The 19,072-nt window shown below is 34.9% G+C and overlaps 1 long non-coding RNA gene across 1 annotated transcript; it reads right to left on the reverse strand.

Annotated features, from left to right (window-relative positions):
- Positions 1 to 643: 643 nt before the first annotated feature.
- On the reverse strand, positions 644 to 15,723 carry LOC106040515 (uncharacterized). The gene is made up of 3 exons (XR_001209934.3): positions 15,215 to 15,723; positions 3,431 to 3,488; positions 644 to 2,736 (listed from the first exon to the last, which is right to left on the reverse strand). It is a non-coding gene; the product is annotated as an uncharacterized lncRNA (long non-coding RNA).
- Positions 15,724 to 19,072: the final 3,349 nt, after the last annotated feature.

The following is a 19,072-nucleotide window of genomic DNA, read 5'->3' on the forward strand; positions in this document are numbered from 1 at the left end:
ACATAGCACCATGCATATTGCTAAGAATAAAATAGACCTCATCCCAGTCATATCCAGTAACATGTATATGTGTTATTGGACCTCTGTGGAAGATGGGAAAGATAAACAGTGTTATGGGCTACAGTCCTATTTAAGTCTTTTTACCTGCCCTATATGAAAAGAGTATTCTTAATTAGTCCAAATCAAAAGAAAACACAAGTGGAACTCGGGAAAATAAGTAAGTTCACTACTGGACTCATTCCCACTTGTTCTGTATTTATATATAACTTTTTAGTAACAGTTTCCATTAAAAGTTTTTTTAAAAAACAAACAAAAAAAAAGTTGTTATCCAGCACAATAGAGAATGTGGTATTTTCACATCTACTGATCCAGAATTCCTAAAAGCAATCAGCAGGAAGATTACACTGAGAGATCTAGAAAAAAAATCTGGAAAAAAAAAAATTCAATGAGTTGCACTGGCTTTATCCTCTGTAGGTTTTCCAGTTTATCTAATGATCTTAGAATTTTATTGGTAAGAGAGCAACACAATAGCATGCAAAATTTTATGTTTTGCTGTTAAGCAGATGTCAAGAAATGCACTGCAAAATAGAAACAAGAATTATGAGTTTTAGATGTGGCCTGGTTTAGCAAACTAATTTGCTAACATACTAATTTAACTGCTTACAAGAAAATGTTTATCTGAAAAGAGCACAGCAAGCAAGTCCAAATAATTTCTATTCAAATTTCTGCATTGGCAGAACTCCACTGTTCAGAATGTCACAAGAGACTGGAGCTGCAAAAGTCTGGCTTCTTCCTCTGTGGAATGCTTGGAAAGGAACTCAGAATGATACAAAAAGGAAAGATGAAGTAAATCAGGAAAGAAACAGGAAATGAGAATGAATACCATGAATAGGAAAAAGGTATTATAGGATAATTGATGGCACGTGATCTTGTTTCAACATTGTCTTGCAACTCAGACAGATTTTTTCCCTCAGTGATATTTATTCCAAATATCAACTTTGTTTGTACTGAACGGTAGTATCCCAAGTTATCATTTTGCTGGACTGAACAAAGCAAGGGTTTAAAATCTCTTCTCATAAAGAAGGCTGCCCATACTCTTGATCATGCTAGCTGTTTTTGTCAGCATTTGTTTCACACTATATTAACCTCCTTTTATCAAAAGCAATCAAAACTGTGCATACCATTCCAGATGAGATCTCCCTAAGTCCTTATGCAAGGAAGTTTTTATCCATATTTACTGGATATATTGTATGGTTTGGATATCTGGTAGCCATTTGTCTCTTTTTCATAATCACACCAGACTGTCATCTTCTAATTACTCATGGTAGACAAAGGACATTTTTTTTAATTATTTATCTCTGTGAAGGTTCAAGGAACTTGCGTCCTTAATGCTTTGAGTTACCAAAACCAATTCTGTTTCTATTATTTCCACTGTCAGGACCAAACAACTTTTCCGAACAATATACTGAATCTAATCTGCATTTGAATATATATTTTTTTAACTATATTATTGTATTAACTTAAATAAAGGGACAAAGGCAAGGAACAGTTCATAACAATAATTAACTTGCTAAATATTTTTAAATGTGAAATCCTACAATCTTACCACTGCACAAGGATTTTTTTTTTTTTGATAGAAACAGAGACTATGAGGTATAAATTTATATAGTCACCATCAAGAATGATATCAGGAGGTACTTACATGAATCTTCTTTTCCCAAAGAATAAAGAATGGCATATAAACATTTTTTTTATTCTTAAAAGATCATATTTTGTATTTATAGCTTCATTATCATATATACATGAATGCATTTTGTACATATGTATACAGCTATTTGTATTCATTTGCATCTTCTTACCATTTTATTTTATATTATATTTTTCTTCACACACACACAAAAGAAGATAAGCCAAACCAAACCAAACAGGAAGGGAAAAGAAAAAAAAAAAATCCTGTTTTACATACCTTCTCTCTAAAACTGGGCTCAGAAATGGAAAGGCAGAATTGTGGGAAATGTAATAACATTTATTAACTCAAAATACAAGGGACAAAGACCAAGACCCATATATAAGCTTGGAGTTTAGTAGTGGAAAACAACAGAAGAGTAAAATAAACCTCCCTGCCTTTAATCTGCCTTCTTCATTCCCAGAGAGAGAGTGATTTATAAAACATAGGAATATATTATTGTACATAAGTTCTACAGCAGAGAAGTGTGCATTGATTTTATGTTCTCACCCCCTCAGGTTTTATTCAGTCTTTAATAGTTATTGTCTTAAGCCTTAGAACCTGGTGTTTAATTTTAAAGCATAATATTTAACCATTAGGTTCAACCACAGTATTAACACAAATAGTAAGAAAGAAGATGAAAAGTGAATGCTTTTAAAACTGTGGATCATCCCTCCCTGGCTAGGACATTGGACCAATTTCCAGTATTTCTTTTTGACTGAAAATAATGCAGTGTAAACATTATTTTCTATATTCAGTGAAAAGAATAGTCCCAGGAACTGGAAGGATTACAAAACAGTGAGTTGGAAAGGATATAACATTTTTATGGAATTATCCAGAACGTAGCGGCAGTCTGCATTCCTACTAGAGCTGTGCTGTAAGTAGGCCACAAAGCCAGCTGAGATTGCATTATTTCTGCTTCATCAGTTAGCACCTTTGGATCTGAAGGCAGATATGATTTATGGTGGAACAGAGGCTGACAGAACCCAGCTGGAAACATTCATAGTGAGCTGAAATGAAAAAAAAAAAAAAAAAAAAAAAAAAAAACACCCTAAAACTGGGTTAGTGTTAAAATGTAAAATGTAATCTAGGTCATAGAAATTGAGATAAATAATTCATTCTCATAAAACTGCCAGATAAGGACCCTAAAATAACAATGATGTTTGTATTGTCTGACTTTGATTAGAGATGCCATTAATCCATTTTTTTTTTCTGTAAGAGTATTCTCCATTCGTCTGCCTATCATACAAATTAAATGCTACTTCAAACAAAAATCTATTGCTGCCTGAAGGTGGTTTAATGACATATGATAAATGAGTTAGCAGTTCTGTCACAGGTGAGAGTGGTGGACAGGTGTCCACACATGTAAACTTCAGAGTTGGTATTTATTGTCAAGCTTGTTGGGTAGATCAGCAAACAACAATGAATCTAACATTTAGGACACAATTTATCACAATTTATTTTCTTTCAAGGGGTAAAATGAAACTACTAGACTTCAGTAAAACATTTCATGAAGAACTGGAGTTAAATCTTATGCACTGGATATATTTACAATGCATCCTTAGAATAACATCTGAGCACAATCTAAGCCTTAATTTACTATCCACATTGTTATGATCTTGCTTGTGTGCTCTGACACCTTCTGCCTTTGTTGACCATCCCCTTGTGAATGTCCTGCATACACAAGAACTTTGACATGCTTACCTGAGTCTTCCTTGTGAGACTGTGTGAAGCTTCTCATCTCCTTCATTCTGGTAAAATACTGACAAAAAAAAAAGAAAGAAAAAAAAAAAAGTACATTTGGATGTCATTGGTGTAGTGTTCTGTTTAAAATCAAGTCTATGGTACCAGATCAAGCAAATTATATCAAGCAAAAATGAAAAAGGTATATGTCCCTGTGAAGACAATAAATCAATATGTCCCCATGTGACAATACACCATATCACTGATGAGTTCAGCTTACCTGATTCGGAAGTAAAGTGTTAACATGATTAAGCTTTTTTGCTGCAAACTTATGTGAAAGCAGCTCCAGTTATGCTACCAGTGATGGGCTTTCGTAGGCTGCAACACAATTCTATACACGATCGTCACATGACTTGTATTTAGTGGATGGCAAATGTAAAATAACAGAGTTTTGCTTTTTCTTACCCTTCTTCAAGATGTATGTCTTTCTTCAGAAGTGACTATACATACATTTCTGCACTTTTCTTCAAAAATAATTTTCTCCAACATAAAGTTTCCTGTTTTCTCAATACCCTTCAGTATACACCTTTATGATACTGTCCCTAATAGCTTTATCTCAATTAGGTCATGTTTTGTTACTGTCCTCTTTATCATTGCTTTTGTTACACTATAAAGTTGGTACCTCTCCAGGTTGCTTTTCAAAGTCATCAGTAAGTTGCCATCTGTGTTTGCAGTCCAGGTTTTCTGGAATAATCCTGTACCTGGACTTCCAAGCCTCTGCTATCATCCTCTGATTCTTCAATCTAAACACACCTCTGTTATAGGTCAATGACAGTTCTCTGTACATAGCAATAGCTGTTTAGAGGAATGCATATGTATAATACTTTCTCAGCTACTTGTTTTTAATTACAGCAATGTTATCAAACTTGTTTACTTAAATTTGGTTGATTCCCTTCAGCTTATGATAGTGGTCTCAATTGCATATTCTCATCTGTGTTAAGAAACGGTACAACTGCTACTGTTGTTCACCAAACAAATGTCAATTCCTGTGCTATTTTTTTGTCCTTCCTCTCTTCCATCTCAGAGAAGTTAGCATATACTACTGCAATGATTTTTTTGTGGAGAGTGACAAATTTCAGACTGAAGGCAATTCTAATGTCTTCCCTGTCACAGCTTTGACCCATATATGCTTGTTGTTTTCATAGGATCACAGAATAACATGCAGTTGGAAAGGGACCTCCAGGGTTCTCTAGGCCAACTGCGTGCTAAAATTGAGGACAGTTACTTTGAGTTGCCTGGGGCCATGTCCTCAAGTCATGAGTCTCCAAGGATGGAGATTCCACAGCCTCTCTGGGCAGCCTCTTCCCACTTTTTTTTTTCTTTTTTTTCTTTTTTTATACGGAATACAGAATTTCATGTGTTCCAACTTGTGTTACTTGCCTCTTGCACTATCTTGTGCACCTCTGAGAAGTCTGGCCCTGCTTTCTTTTATACCCTCACACTAGGTAGCTGTAAACACTAATAAAGTTCCCATTTAGACTTGTCCTCTTAAAGCCGAACAAGCATATTTCTTTCAAAATCTTCTTATATTTTTTGTGCTTCATCACCATGACTATCTCAGTGGCCCTCCACCAGACTCTTTCTAGTATGTGTCTTTCCTGTACTGAGAAGCCGAAAATGTAACAGTCTCACAAGTGCCAAAAGAGATTATTTTTTTTCTTTTGATCTGCTTGCATCATTCTTGAAATTAAGCAGTTGGCCTTCTTTGCTATAAGGAGATGTAGTCCAACTTATTGTTCACCTGGGCAGCCAGACCTTCTCTGGAAAGGTGGCTTTCTAGCCAATTGACCCACAGCATGTACTGGTGCATAGGGTAATTCTGTCCCAGGTAGTCTTTGCATTTGCCTTTGTTACCATGTGCTTTTAGGCAATTCCTCCTAGTTACAACATAAACACCAAATTTATAGGTGAGTTTCTTGTGACCAGATAAAGACATCTAACATCCATATGTGTGAGGCAGGATATAACAAAGTACCTATTCTTCTTTTTGTTTGTTCGTTTCTTTCAAAAGGAAACCTACAAGGACTGGCTAATCTATAGATAACTAAATAGTAGAGATGGCTAAAGAAGGTGAGATGATCCCACGCTATGTAATGAACCACAACATTTGAGATATTGCACAGGAGTTTCACCTTAATGTATCCTATATTGACTTAATTGGTATCATTTTATGAATCTAATATGTAAAATACAGAAAAATTAACACTAATGATTTACAATTATTTCTTTGATGCATATGTTAGATATGTATGAATAAATAATAATAATAATAATAAAATTTATTCTGAGCTATAAATTCAAAAGTGTCCAACTTATTTCACACAGAACAATCTGTTTTGTTTTTATTGTTAGTTTTCTTTTGGAGAACTTTCTCATATACCTTTCATAAAACTGAAAAAAAAAAACCACCTATAAAAACTATATTTCATTCACCTCTAATTTTAAGTTTTGTAACAGATGTGCTTATAGTTTAGGAATCTAATTGGGATTGGAAAATGGAGTAGGCAGTGAAGGATAATCCAATCCTCAAAATGATGCTTCATTAAATGTTAACTCCTAGTTTTACAGTCTGTGTCCAGTGGTTGTTCAGAGTACACTTGGGGCTCTCACCTGGCCTGTGATCCCAAAGTTTGCTTCTTGTGGAGATTCAGACTCAAAAGGAAGAGAGGAGAGGTAAAGTCTCTTGCATGTTCTCATCATCTTAGTTTGGAGCTGTGATGTAGACAAGTTTCCTATATAGTCTGCAGCGACAAGTGACCATGAGGGAAAGGACTGTCAAACTTCTTTAGCTGAACATTTATTTTTCTCCAGTAGTAGGGCAGTATCTCAAGAGAAAAAAAGATAGGAAACTTCCATCTTCTGAGGATAAGAATAGAATTCAAAATGCTCCAAAGCTTAAAAGCTTTGGATGGCAGCCATTGCAATGCCAATTATCCTCAACCAGCCTCAGATCTTGCAATCCTAAATAAATCATAACCCAGTTTTGATTGGGTCATATGGAGAACACATACTCTAAGAATACTCTTTTACACTGTGCTTAAAGATCTATTCTGGAAGATTAGTCTTGTGAATTTTCATTTTTCCTACATAATGAAAATGCATTTTTTTGCCTTGTAAATGGGTGCCATATGCTACAGAAAATAGAGGAAAAGTTGCTTTCCTCACTTTTGATTTCCTCCTCACCCCAAAAGCATTGTAAAAACATGTTGTAGAAGAATTACAGTCCTGAACAACTCAAGGTCACTACAGTGACTGAGAAAAAATGTGATGTGGGGGAAGGGGGTTGGTTTGTTTTAAAAATATGTAATTCTGTTTCATAAGGCATACGCTCCATTCGGTTTATCATTTTTCTTTGAACATGCAAGAAATATGCATGGTTCAATTTCAGAACTGTCATTTCAGGTTTAAAACTGAATTTCAGATGTATGCCAAAGTCTCCTGTAGATGCAGTGGAAAGACACCACTCATTCTTTTTGATCTCCTGCAGCATAGAAAGCCATCATCATATCTTTTGCATACCATTACCATATCACTATCCTGCCTCTCCCTTTTTGCTTCCTCCTGATCTACTGATATCCTATTCTATTTGTGCTCTATTTTTATAAGCTTTATAATTTTTTCATTGCACCTGTATTTATTTACATTTTCTTTTTCATTTTCATTTTCATTTTCATTTGCATTTTCATTTGCATTTACATTCATGTTTATTTACATTTTTCCCTTTCCTCATAAGATATCCCATTTTAAAGGTTTTGTGTGTATATTTTTATTTACTACCCCACACTTTTCTAAAACTTTTATCTCTTGCACACTTTCCTTCCTTATCTTAGTTTCTTCCTCACTGTTCCTTTGTTCCCTCCAGCAAACATTTTTTTCCACTAATCATGTCCTCACAAACCTCTTTGCTTATCTGACATATCCTTACTATTTTTCTTATGTTCTTATTATATTTTTCTCTGTCTTTCTAATTTCCTAATTAGAGGAAGCTATGGTGAGAATATTTTAATATGGACAGCTTTGTTCTTCAAACTAACAAACAAAAAAGGGTAGCAGGGAAAGTGTTTTTTTTTTTTTTTTCTTGGTGTATGTGTAAACAACAACTTTAAGTCACATGTGGCAAAAGTTAAAATAGGGCAAAGAGACTTCTCTAAAATGATGAAAAACAAATTCTACTTTACATAAAGGTGAAACATAGTCCTGATTTTCATTTTTAAATTAAAACTTACATGCAAATTATTTTTTATTCTCTGTTGGATCTATAATATAGCAGAAATGTACAGATTTAGCATCAATTGCCACATTTGTATGATTAAAAATACTTTAAAAATACTCTAAAAATACTCTAAATAATGAATAATATACTAGTTTTAATGCTTATTATTAGAGAAATAAAATGTAGCTTAGTGAAACATGATAGTGATAATGAAATTGTTATTTAACAAAAATAAATTTGTAGAAATAGCTTTTTTTAACATTTTAGCAATTAGAAATTATTGAAAACTTGCACAGGAACCCCCAGAAAACTTAGTGGTTAGTACAAATATAGAGCACTAACAGAATAAAACATACTTCCTTTTAGTGCTAACTTCTAAGGTGACTCCTAGATATCAGCTTTGCAACTAGTGTGGGGAAAAAGGTGTGGAAGAACAGAATTAGCAGATTGAAGAATTAGACTATGGTGTATGTAGGCCTCCAATGAGATCTGTTTGTCACCTGGAAATATTTTGTAGCCAGAACACGTTAGTTACTGTACTTTCTAAGTGACTTAAAATGTTTGGAACTGAAGAAGTAAAGGGAGTGGTTTTGTTAGGGTATTGCAAGTTAATAACACTCTCTTTTAACTCTGTTTCAGAAGACATACGTACTATTTTGTATGTATTTCTTATGAATTGGGCTTATTAATGATCCTTAATAAAAATGTAACAAAATCATATATGTTAGCTGGGTTTTTTATTTTGGCAGTTTTGTTTCTATTTTGGAAGGGCAAAGACAATCCTTCTAGCTTTTTTCATCCTATTTCTTTAATGGAATTTGCCTAAAAAGATTTAAGAAGTTCCTCTTAAAATGTTTCTTTGGTATTCTGTCTCAAATGTTGTTATACTGATCATACATTACTGAAATCATTGCAAGACTTCCTGTTGCTAGAGAGCATTCAGAACCTTCTTACAGCAGTTTTGAAATTCAGATTAGAAAGCCAAGTCACTAAAATCAACAGTGCTTTGAAAACTCACTGATAGCATTGGAAACCTTTAAATTCCTCACTGATTATAGCCTTCATAACTGTTATTTGCTGACTTTTTAAGGAAACAGTATAGTGAAGGACATGAGTTAGAATTTGAAAAACACGCAGTGTGTCATTTCTACTCTATGAAGGGAAGACATGCTGTGTTTATCTTAAAGAACAGAAAAGATGGAAATTGCAATGGGAAATAGGAGAGAGAAATTGAGAACATATATTTAAACAACTACTTATCTTGGCCTATCATTTCCTTATAATAGTAACATGCAGTAGGTCTAGATTGAACCTGAAAATTTACAATGATGTTTCATAAAATGGACCTTTCCCTCTTCAAAGTTGCCCTCCATATAATTCTCACTTTATTTATGTAAAATCTTTCAAATAATAAGATTAGACACATAGGTAGCTAATAGGATTTCATTCTCTTGGAATCATCATCATGAAACATTACCATGCTGATGGTTGCCTAGCTTTCAGCCCATATTATTTACTTCTAAATCCTGCCAACATTGAGGTTCCAGAATCTTTTCTTCACCCTCTTAAACTAAGAGTTGTTCCAGAATAATTACAAAATGGAGAGCTAAGGAAAGCATAAACTGATGCAGCTTGCGTAGCTCCAAACTCAATTTCAAAGCAAAAGTTGAGAAAATGTAAGAACCTAAGTAGAAGTAACGTATGTCATATAGCCATACGGGGCAGACAGATGCCACTTTGGCAACAAAAGCATTATCATTGTCAGCACAGCAGCAACTGAATTTAAATAGTATATATGTTTAGAAGCTCTGCTCTTTTTTCTTGACCCTTCTTCCCAATCCTGCCATAGTGGGCATGAAACAATAAATATAAAAATTAGTATACTTAACTACTGTGTTCTTTTTCTTTTTCTTTTTTTTTTGGTTTGGTTTGGTTTGGTTTGGTTTGTTTTCAAGGCTGTATGTAGGTTTTGACTTTAACTCTGAACAACATTCTGATGAAACTGTAACTATTTCTTATATATGTGTGGGGCTTATCATATCCACTTTTATTAAATAAAGGCCTGAAGTCTGGCAACCCTGATCAAGCTTGCAACTGTAATCACACACATTTTTGAAATTTTAATTATATGACAGTATCAATAAAACTGAAAAATGTTCATAAAACTGAAAAATGTTCATAAACTCTCCAACTGTAATACAATTAGAATTTTGAGGCAAAAGTATTAGCACTTGTAAGTCTGAAATTCTAATATACAGCTACGACACTTGCAAGTCTGCATTTTTTTGCATGCAGAAAGTGAGTTTTCTTTTCCTTAAAAATAAATAAATAATAAAAAATCTATTTTTCAAAAGTACTTCCTATAAGGTTTTTTTTTTTTTTTTTTTTTTTTGTTTTTCGTTTTTTTCCAGACAACAGTCCAGATCCTTCACTTTCATTCAGTGACTACTCTGCATTTGTGCCTACTCATAAGTCTTGGCTTTCTTGAGTTTCCTGCTCACATAGGTATCCAAATGTAATAAGATATCTTGCATAGATAAGCCTGTTTCTCACTTGAGGTGCATTATATCTCAACATAAGACAACATTACCTACACTATTTCTAAACTTAGCAATCATAAGTCAGTGATTATAAGTAACTTCATCCACTTGATGTTATGGCCCTATGAAAAATCTTTATGTACTTTTCTAAACTTGCTCTATGTTTGGAAAGCTTGATTTTCATGGTCTTCTCATCTTGGGAAGGACTGGACCCAGAACCTTCATATTCAAAGTGTTTCAATAACTAAGGCATTCCAGGTGATATTCCAGTCTTATCTTTCAGTGGTGGAGTTGTAGAAGGAATCATTATGGGTTATGAGCTTCACTGTCTGAGCTTTTCTACACCCAGTGTTGAAGGAGTTTGAAAGTGTAGAGTAACGAATCACGATCCACATTTGTGTTAACTGTTTCTGAGAAAAAGTGAGACCTATTGGCTTGGGCAATACCTTCTTCATCTTAGCTTAGCTAGACTGCTCCCCAGACAGACTGTAAGTCCATATATGATGAATACCACACTGCAGAAACTAACTAACTTGGATTTATATGAGTTCAAATATCAGTGAATTCTATTACATATCATGATACAGATAGACTCAAAAGTTAAAACCTATTTTAGCAGTCATTTATATATTTTTTTAATTCTTTTAATTGGTCAACTAGATCTGCTTGGTGTTCTTTAGTGTAGTCCACACATTCATTTCTAGAATGAGATTTCACTTCATAGCAAATCAAAATTATTTGATTCTCATGAGTATAATTTCATTTAAAAAGTAATAATCTATTTTACAATTAACTTCCAGAATTTTATATTAACATTCTCATAAACTCTCAATTTTCTACCAAAAAAAAAAAAAAAAGAAAGGGGGTGACACCAAAGGATTTTTATTTTTGTTTTGTTTTGTTGAAAATTTACTTTTCTTAGATTTCCCATTTTCTGTTCCTTTCTGCCTGAAATTCTTTAACTTTGAATAATCTCCCTGGGGTTTTTGTTTATAATAAATGAAAGCATTGTATACTTGGACATCTTATCTGTCAGTACACAAACATAAGAAAGTCACCATCAGTTTTCTACTAAACTTCTTGAAAATCTTCACTTTCTTTAAGGCCTTTTTTTGGACTACTTAACACGTGTCAATTTATTATTGCTGCCAGTTCCACCTACCTAGGAATAATACCAAGAACCAGAAATGGGAAAAAAAATTTAATCCAATTTTAAGTATTTGCTTAGCTAATATAACACCTGTTTATTTCTGAAGTCTCTAGAAATACTTGTTAGCAAATATACCTGTGAGTCTCTTTAAATACGTGTTTAAGACAAGATCAGAATAATGAAACTTACAACTGAGTAGAACAACTTTTCACACATATCTATGTCTTTTTTAAATGAATAAATAAAATGAAGTACTTTGTTTACCTACCTTTTGGCACAACCTACCTCTGCATTTGTAAAGCAGACTGTCTAAGCTCGTTCTACAACGAGCACAACAATTTTGACTCTTCGATATAACAGGTTTCTTGGAATGTTTGACTAAACTTCTGTATGTTAAATAGATGCCCAGATGCCTAAGTTATGACATCATATTTCTTCTGTTTTCCTGTTTTGTCTAAAGTATGCTCAGTTACTGACTAAATTGATTAACCTGTAGATTGGTGAATAAGAACAAATAGATTTCATCACAACCTGCAAAGTGAATTGCATCTCTTCCTCTGGTGACTTGCTGCCAAAAAGTGGGAGACAAAAACACTTTATCTAACTTTATTTTAATAAAAAATAGAACCTACAAATATTTTCCCTCCAGAATGTAGTTGTGTCAGTGTATTCAGCATATATCTTAAGTACAGGGACACTTGAGGTGGTCATTTTGCCCAGAAAAATTGTGGATATCGTGGATGCCCCATCCCTGTATGTGTTCATGGCAAGGTTGGATGGGACCCTGAGCAACCTGATCTAGTGGGTCACATCTTCCCCTGGCAGGGGGGTTGGAACAAAATGATCTTTAAGGCCCTTTCCAACACAAACTATTCTATGATTCTATGATTTTGTTTCATCTTAGAAATGTGGGATTTATTTGGCTGTATTTGATTTTCTCATGTTATCTTCCCTTACAGTCAATGGAGAAAACAGACATTTTGAGGTGTGGCTCATCAGAGGATGAGGATGAGGTTAACTTATTCCCTAAAAAGTACCTGCTTTCTTCTGTTGATTACAAAGGAAGTTGAGATGTTCATCTAAATTTAATATAATGAAATGCATTCAACATTTCCCTCTCTTTGTAAAGGACAGAAGATAATGGGTAACCCATTCAAATCAGAACAGGTATCTTGAAGTCTATGGAATCTTAAGTGAAACAAGGTGATTCAAATGATTAATAGAACTGATTTAAGCTTTTTAGTATTCTTCCTCTTTATCTCGTGATTTTGAATAGAAGCTGTAAATTACAAATACCTTCTCGTTTAGTATAACTGACCCTTATTGAATATAAGTCCTGCATTTCTAGTTATGTAAATAATAACCGTAAGTAGATTTTCAGCATGGCAACACACACTCTCAGCTTAAGCAGAGTTGGTGGGGCTCTGATCTAGAAATTGAATTACTAGTGGGGCATAGTGCCTGAATCTACATCTTCATATGGTTAACTAGGAAAAATACAATAATATTTTAATATTCCTAAATATCTTCCAATATGAATGTTTTTCTCAGTTCATACCGAGAAGAGAATGTCAATACTCAGTGATTATTCAACAGGTAGAGCACAGTTAGAGTAGAATATGATACTTTCTTAATGTTATAACTGAAAAAAAAATATGTATATACTATTACACATTTCACTTGAGTACATATTTTCCATAAAATTTGCCTTTTAAGGCAAATTAAGATCAGGATCCTTATCTTTTCATGTGCTATGGCATTCCCATCAGCTGAAAAAAAATATTGATAACATAGACTAACTTTTGTTTTGATTTATTTCAAAGTTTTGAATGCTGTTTCAACTTTTTTTTTTTTTGAAATATGTCTTCACTTCTTTAAGTGCTTGCCACCTATTTAGGCAGCTGTATTGTTTAGCCCATTTTATAAATAGACTTTGATCCCAATGATTCTTCTGATACCCATGTTTCCCAGATAGAATAATCTTCTCCATAATTTTAATTCCTTCCTTCCTTCCTTCCTTCCTTCCTTCCTTCCTTCCTTCCTTCCTTCCTTCCTTCCTTCCTTCCTTCCTTCCTTCCTTCCTTCCTTCCTTCCTTCCTTCCTTCCTTCCTTCCTTCTTTTTCATTCATTTTTTCATTCTCTTTCTTTCTCTCTTTCTCGCTTTCTCGCTTTCTTTCTCTCAATAGAAGTTGTATAGTATATTCAGTATGCAATTCAGAAACAAATGTATCATTAGAAGTCAGATTTTCAGAGAAAGTTTACAGATAACTTAGTTCTGTAAACTCTTACAGCGTTATGTAAACGGCTTTGGAAAAAAAATATGTTATGGACAATTTAATGAGAAACTATACCCATGCTCCAGAAACAGGAGCCCTAAATGAGATCAAGTCCTAAAGAAATTATGCTAGAATTTCTGTTTTGCAACAAAATTCTGTTAAAAATTTTATACAGTAAGGCTTGAGCAGTAATGATGACAGCAAAAACAACTTTCCTTTGGAAGTGCTTGTATAGCACGTTGAAACTTTTGAAATGTTTTTGTACAGCATCTTAGAAATGTGAGAATATATATATATATATATATATATATATATATGTAAAAGTAACTTGAAAAGATCTCCTTATTCTTATAGGTAGGAATGGGGAAAAAGAAATTCCCAGGAGGATCTTTGGCACATCTTGTTTAAAAATGAAGAAGAAAAAAAAAATCCCCTGGGTAACAGAATCAGATTGAAGAGTTCTTTTAACTGTGGGAGACAGCTGACTCTTTGCAAAGAGTCAACACAATTGGAAAGCCTGCATTAAGTTGCATGAGGTAGGCCCCAAACACTTCAGCCTGTTCTCTGAGTCTGTATTCGCAAATGAACAGTGGCAGAGCTGCAGTGTCAGTCACCATCAGTACTTAAGTACAAAGGTTCTCTCAATACTGCCTGCTTTCCGTCCAGACTGCACATATTTTAGATATAAATTTTATCTCCATATTCAGAATTAGTTCCTTATGCTTGGTCAGAAATATGTCATTTTTTACAATGATAAGGAGTATGATGTCTTTCATATGCATCATGTGCTGAAGTTCAAAAACAAAATAGTTCCTTGTCTATCTGCTTGGCAAATCCTCACTTGCTCGCTATTCTCTGATGCATTAAAGCATGTGCTATACAAAGTCAAAATTCCACCAGACTTCTAAAAATTACCAGTAGAATCTCAGGCCTGTATCACAAATTAAGATCACAGAAGGACTTGGACTTCTTCATTTTTGCGGCCGTAAAGCATGATTTTTCAGGTTACAGTCTTTAGTCTCCCAGTACATATTCATCAATTGAGTATTCATCACTATATAGTTAGTGATGAAAAACATGTCTTCAAAATTCCAGTATAAAATGGCACCACGTTAGACAATTTAAATCACATTTTTTTCAGTCTTTTTGAAAAGATCTTTTCTGAAATACTGAATCTTCCAAATGGAGATTTTGGTTTCTTATTATGCAATACTTACTGAAGCCCTTATTTCAAAATATATGTTTTTTTTATTAAAGAGCATAAAACGGCTTCTAGCAGACAAACCTATCCATTAAACCTTCTGTAAAAAAAGTTTCTACAGCTTTTCAGTACAGAAATTAGAATTCACATCTGACTTAACTACTGCAAATATGTAGTTAAAGAGCAGTTAAGTATGGTATGGATATATATGATATAGCAGTACTAGCTTGCTCAAAAACAAAAATCCAAGCCCAGTCCAAGCCCAGCTGATAAGAAGACTCTTTGTGTGCTCAGTTATTAACCTCTGTCACAGCTTTTTGTTTCCATATATATATATTATTTTTCCTTAAGCTATATATAATTACCAGGTTGGAGGAGGAAGGAGAAGGAGGAGGAGGAGACAACAAGGGGGCAGTAGTAGGCAACTCTTCGAGGAGGTCCCCCTGTGCAAATCCTGTCATGTTCAAAGAAAAACCCCCACCGTGTGAGCTGGTTTGAGAAGACCCAGTCTCCAGGTCTAGCCCAGAAGGATGACAGGATTACTGAACTTTGGGCTTTGCATGTGCTGGGAAACCCAGATAATGCTGCCTGCAAAAATAGGAAAACAGAACAAAATGTCAACTTCAGAAGAACACATTCAAGGGGACGATAATGTAAAGATCAGAAAGGGATCCCCATGGAAGACATTTAATGACTGAAACAATATTCATTATCAAATGCACCCTGAATGCAGAAGACTTAGACTAAAATTATGTTGGAAACAGCACAATTGAGCTCAAGCTCTTGAAAAGGCAACTATACCTGCTTCTACAAGTAATGTTCAAATTAAAAAATACATAAATCATTACCTGCAAATTTCAATCAGGTTACTCAAGCTTCATTGGCTCTTTTGAATCTCTTCAATACCTACCAGTTGCATTTTTCATTTGGGCTAAAAGTTAAACACCTTGTTAGTTTTTAGTGTTACTTTATATTGCTTTCAATAAGACATTACTTATCTGAGTGTAAATAAAATAAGTGGCTCATATGTCAAATATTGACTGATTTGTTGCAAATTTCCTCATGTAATGTTCTTGCTGTGACTGAAATTTATGAACAAGATAGTTTGAAATATCAGATAACCAGAAAAGACTGCATTAATAATTTCTTAATTAACTCTATACCAAATCTAGACTACCTCTAATAAAGAAATCCATAAATAGTCTCATTGCTTCAGCAAAGTCTTTTTATACCAATTTCACAGTGGTATGTCCATGTAATTTGCAATTTCCTTCATAGTGATGCACCAATGGACACAAATTGCTAATTACGCAGTTTAAGAAGCAATGATGGTGTTCAGCATTTCCTTAAAAGTGCTGACTTTACTTTCCACAGTGTCAGGGAATAATGCTGCTGATCAGCATAAACTATTGCTAAGACTCTGAAATTTGATTTTACATAAACTTGAGAGAACAGTAGGAATAAGCTCCATTGATCTGTGTAAATTAGCAAGGAAATGCTGGAAACTTTTTTTTTTTTTGGGGGGGGGGGGGGGGGGGGGGGGGAAGGGGCACACCAGAAATCAGTTCTTCCATATTTTTATGCTTTACATACTAAATGTTGTATTCTGCTGCCTTCCACCTAGAACACCTAAAAATAAATTTATCACAAAAGCAGGTTGGCCTTGTGTGTGCTATTTGTAGCATTGAGGTTTTGGGGGAAGTGGCTGTGGCAGAAGTGAAGGTAAGAAAGTATTTTTGTTCCACAAGTTCTTGTCATTAGCTTCAAAATATAATGAAGTGACTAGGAAAGACACACAGATGTAGAGAATGAAATGAGCATGAATATCATTGAGCCACTGAGTTAATCTAAGAAAACAAAGCAAAACAACAACAGAAACAAAAAAGCATGGTTACTCTCCCAGTGACTCCTTTCTTTTACTACAGTGGAACAAAAGATGAATGGATTACACCATGACAAAAAGGAATCTTGATAAGGAATACAAAGACACTGAGCAGAGCAGATTGGACAGATGATGGTATGTTGCAGTAGTTTAGGATTCTAATAAGCAGAAAAGCAGTGTCCCTGTAGGACTGAATTTAGGATTACATGCAAATACCAACATGAAATTTATATGTTCATGTGACTGTCTTCTTGAACAAAAGACGGCTTTGTGTGTTTTTTTCCGCTATGTATCATTCTGGTCCATATGTTAGCTATGACAAAATAGTCATGTGTTTGCTACTTCTGGTAACAAATCTTCCACAGAGAATTATATTGATCTTTTGGATTCTCCTAAATGATCTAAAAAATTGCCAGATGTTCTAACAAGCAGCATTCAGAACATAAAGAATGAGACAAAGCAATCACCACCACCAAAATCAAAAACAACAAACAAAACAAACCAAAAAAAACAACAACAATAAGCCACATAAAACTGACATCAGTAAAATGACAGGTAATTCACAAAATCATAGAATCATAGAATCATTAAGGTTGGAAAAGACCTCCAAGATCATCTGGTCCAACCATCCCCCTACCACCAATGTCACCCACTAAACCATGTCCCTAAGCACCACGTCCAACCTTTCCTTAAACACCCCCAGGGATGGTTACTCCACCACCTCCCTGGGCAACCTGTTCCAATGCCTAACTACTCTTTCTGAGAAGAAATGTCTCCTAATTTCCAACCTGAACCTCCCCTGGCACGACTTAAGGCCATTCCCTCTAGTCCTATCACTAGTTATTTGCGAGAACAGGCTGACCCCCAGCTCCCCACAGCTTCCTTTTGTTGTTGAGAGCAATAAGGACTCCCCAGAGCTTCCTCTTCTTCAAACTAAACAACCCCAGTTCCCTCAGCCATTTCTCATAGGACTTGTGTTCCAGACCCTTCACCAGCTTTGGAGCCCTTCTCTGGACATGTTCCAGGGCCTTCTTGTAGTGAAGGGCCCAAAACTGAACACAGAACTTGAGGTGCAACCTCACTAGATCTGAGTACAGGAGGACAATCACCTCCCTGGTCCTTCTGGCTACACTATTCCTGATACAAGCCAGGATGCTGTTGGTCTTCTTGGTCACCTGGGCACTCTGCTGGCTCATGTTCAGGTGAGCATTGACCAACACCTCCAGATCCTTTTCATCAGCACAGCTTTCCAGCCACTCTGCCCAAAGCCTGTAGCGTTGTATGGGGTTGTTGTGGCCAAAGTGCAGGACCTGGCATTCAGCCATGTTGAGCCTCATCCCATCTGCCTCTGTCCATCAATCCAACCTGTCCAGGTCCCTCTGCAGGGACTTCCTACCATCCGGCAGATTGACACTATCCCCCATCTTGGTGTCGTCTGCAAACTTACTGATGGTGCACTCAATTGCCTCATCCAAATCATCAATAAAGATGTTAAAGAGGATGGGCCCCAACACCAGCCCCTGAGGGACACCAGTCGTGACCTGTCACCAGCTGGATTGCACTCCATTCACCACTATTTTCTGGGCCCGGCTGTTCAGCCAGTTTTTAAGCCAGCAAAGAGTGTACCTGAAATCAAAATGTTCTAAACTGTCCATTGAGCTTCTGATACATTAGCATTGTGTTGTAGGTTTTACAATCAAAACTCAGTGATATGGTTTAGTGGAGGACTTGTTAGTGTTAGGTCAGAGGTTGGACTAGGTGATCTTGGAGGTCTCTTCAAACCTAGATGATTCTGTGATTCTGTGTGAAAACCAACCAACCAAACAAACAAATTATAACTCCTCTGAAACCAGGGATTTTTATTAATATTTTACCATATTTAAGTATATTTTAAGGGATATATGTTCAGGGTCAGCTGTGGACTGTATTTGGAAACCAGATTTTAGGTTAGAACTACCCTGCATTTTATATCTTGATTTTATTCATGGGAATGACTTTTAACTATAAATGATATATTGATCTTTCCATTACTGTAATTTTTGTTGTTGTTATTTGCTTTTGTTTAACAAGGAAGTTAACTTTAATTGTGAATCTTGTATTTTCAGGTTGAAAGCCCTATCAGAATTAAAATGGGATTGGATTGAATGCAGAACAAGATTGAATGCAGCTGTTCTGCTTGAAAGCTTTTTAAGTGAAAATTTATGTTTCTATCTATCAAATCTTCTGCAATTACAATGACTTGTTCAATGGTCAGAAAGACTCATAAAATTTTGGAGGGACAGGCAATTCATTGAAGTTAAATGTATTCTGTTATGGAATTTACTGTTTTTGTGCAGGTGTT

This window comes from Anser cygnoides, chromosome 1 (assembly GCF_040182565.1).
Source record: "Anser cygnoides isolate HZ-2024a breed goose chromosome 1, Taihu_goose_T2T_genome, whole genome shotgun sequence".
Classification (NCBI taxonomy): domain Eukaryota; kingdom Metazoa; phylum Chordata; class Aves; order Anseriformes; family Anatidae; genus Anser; species Anser cygnoides.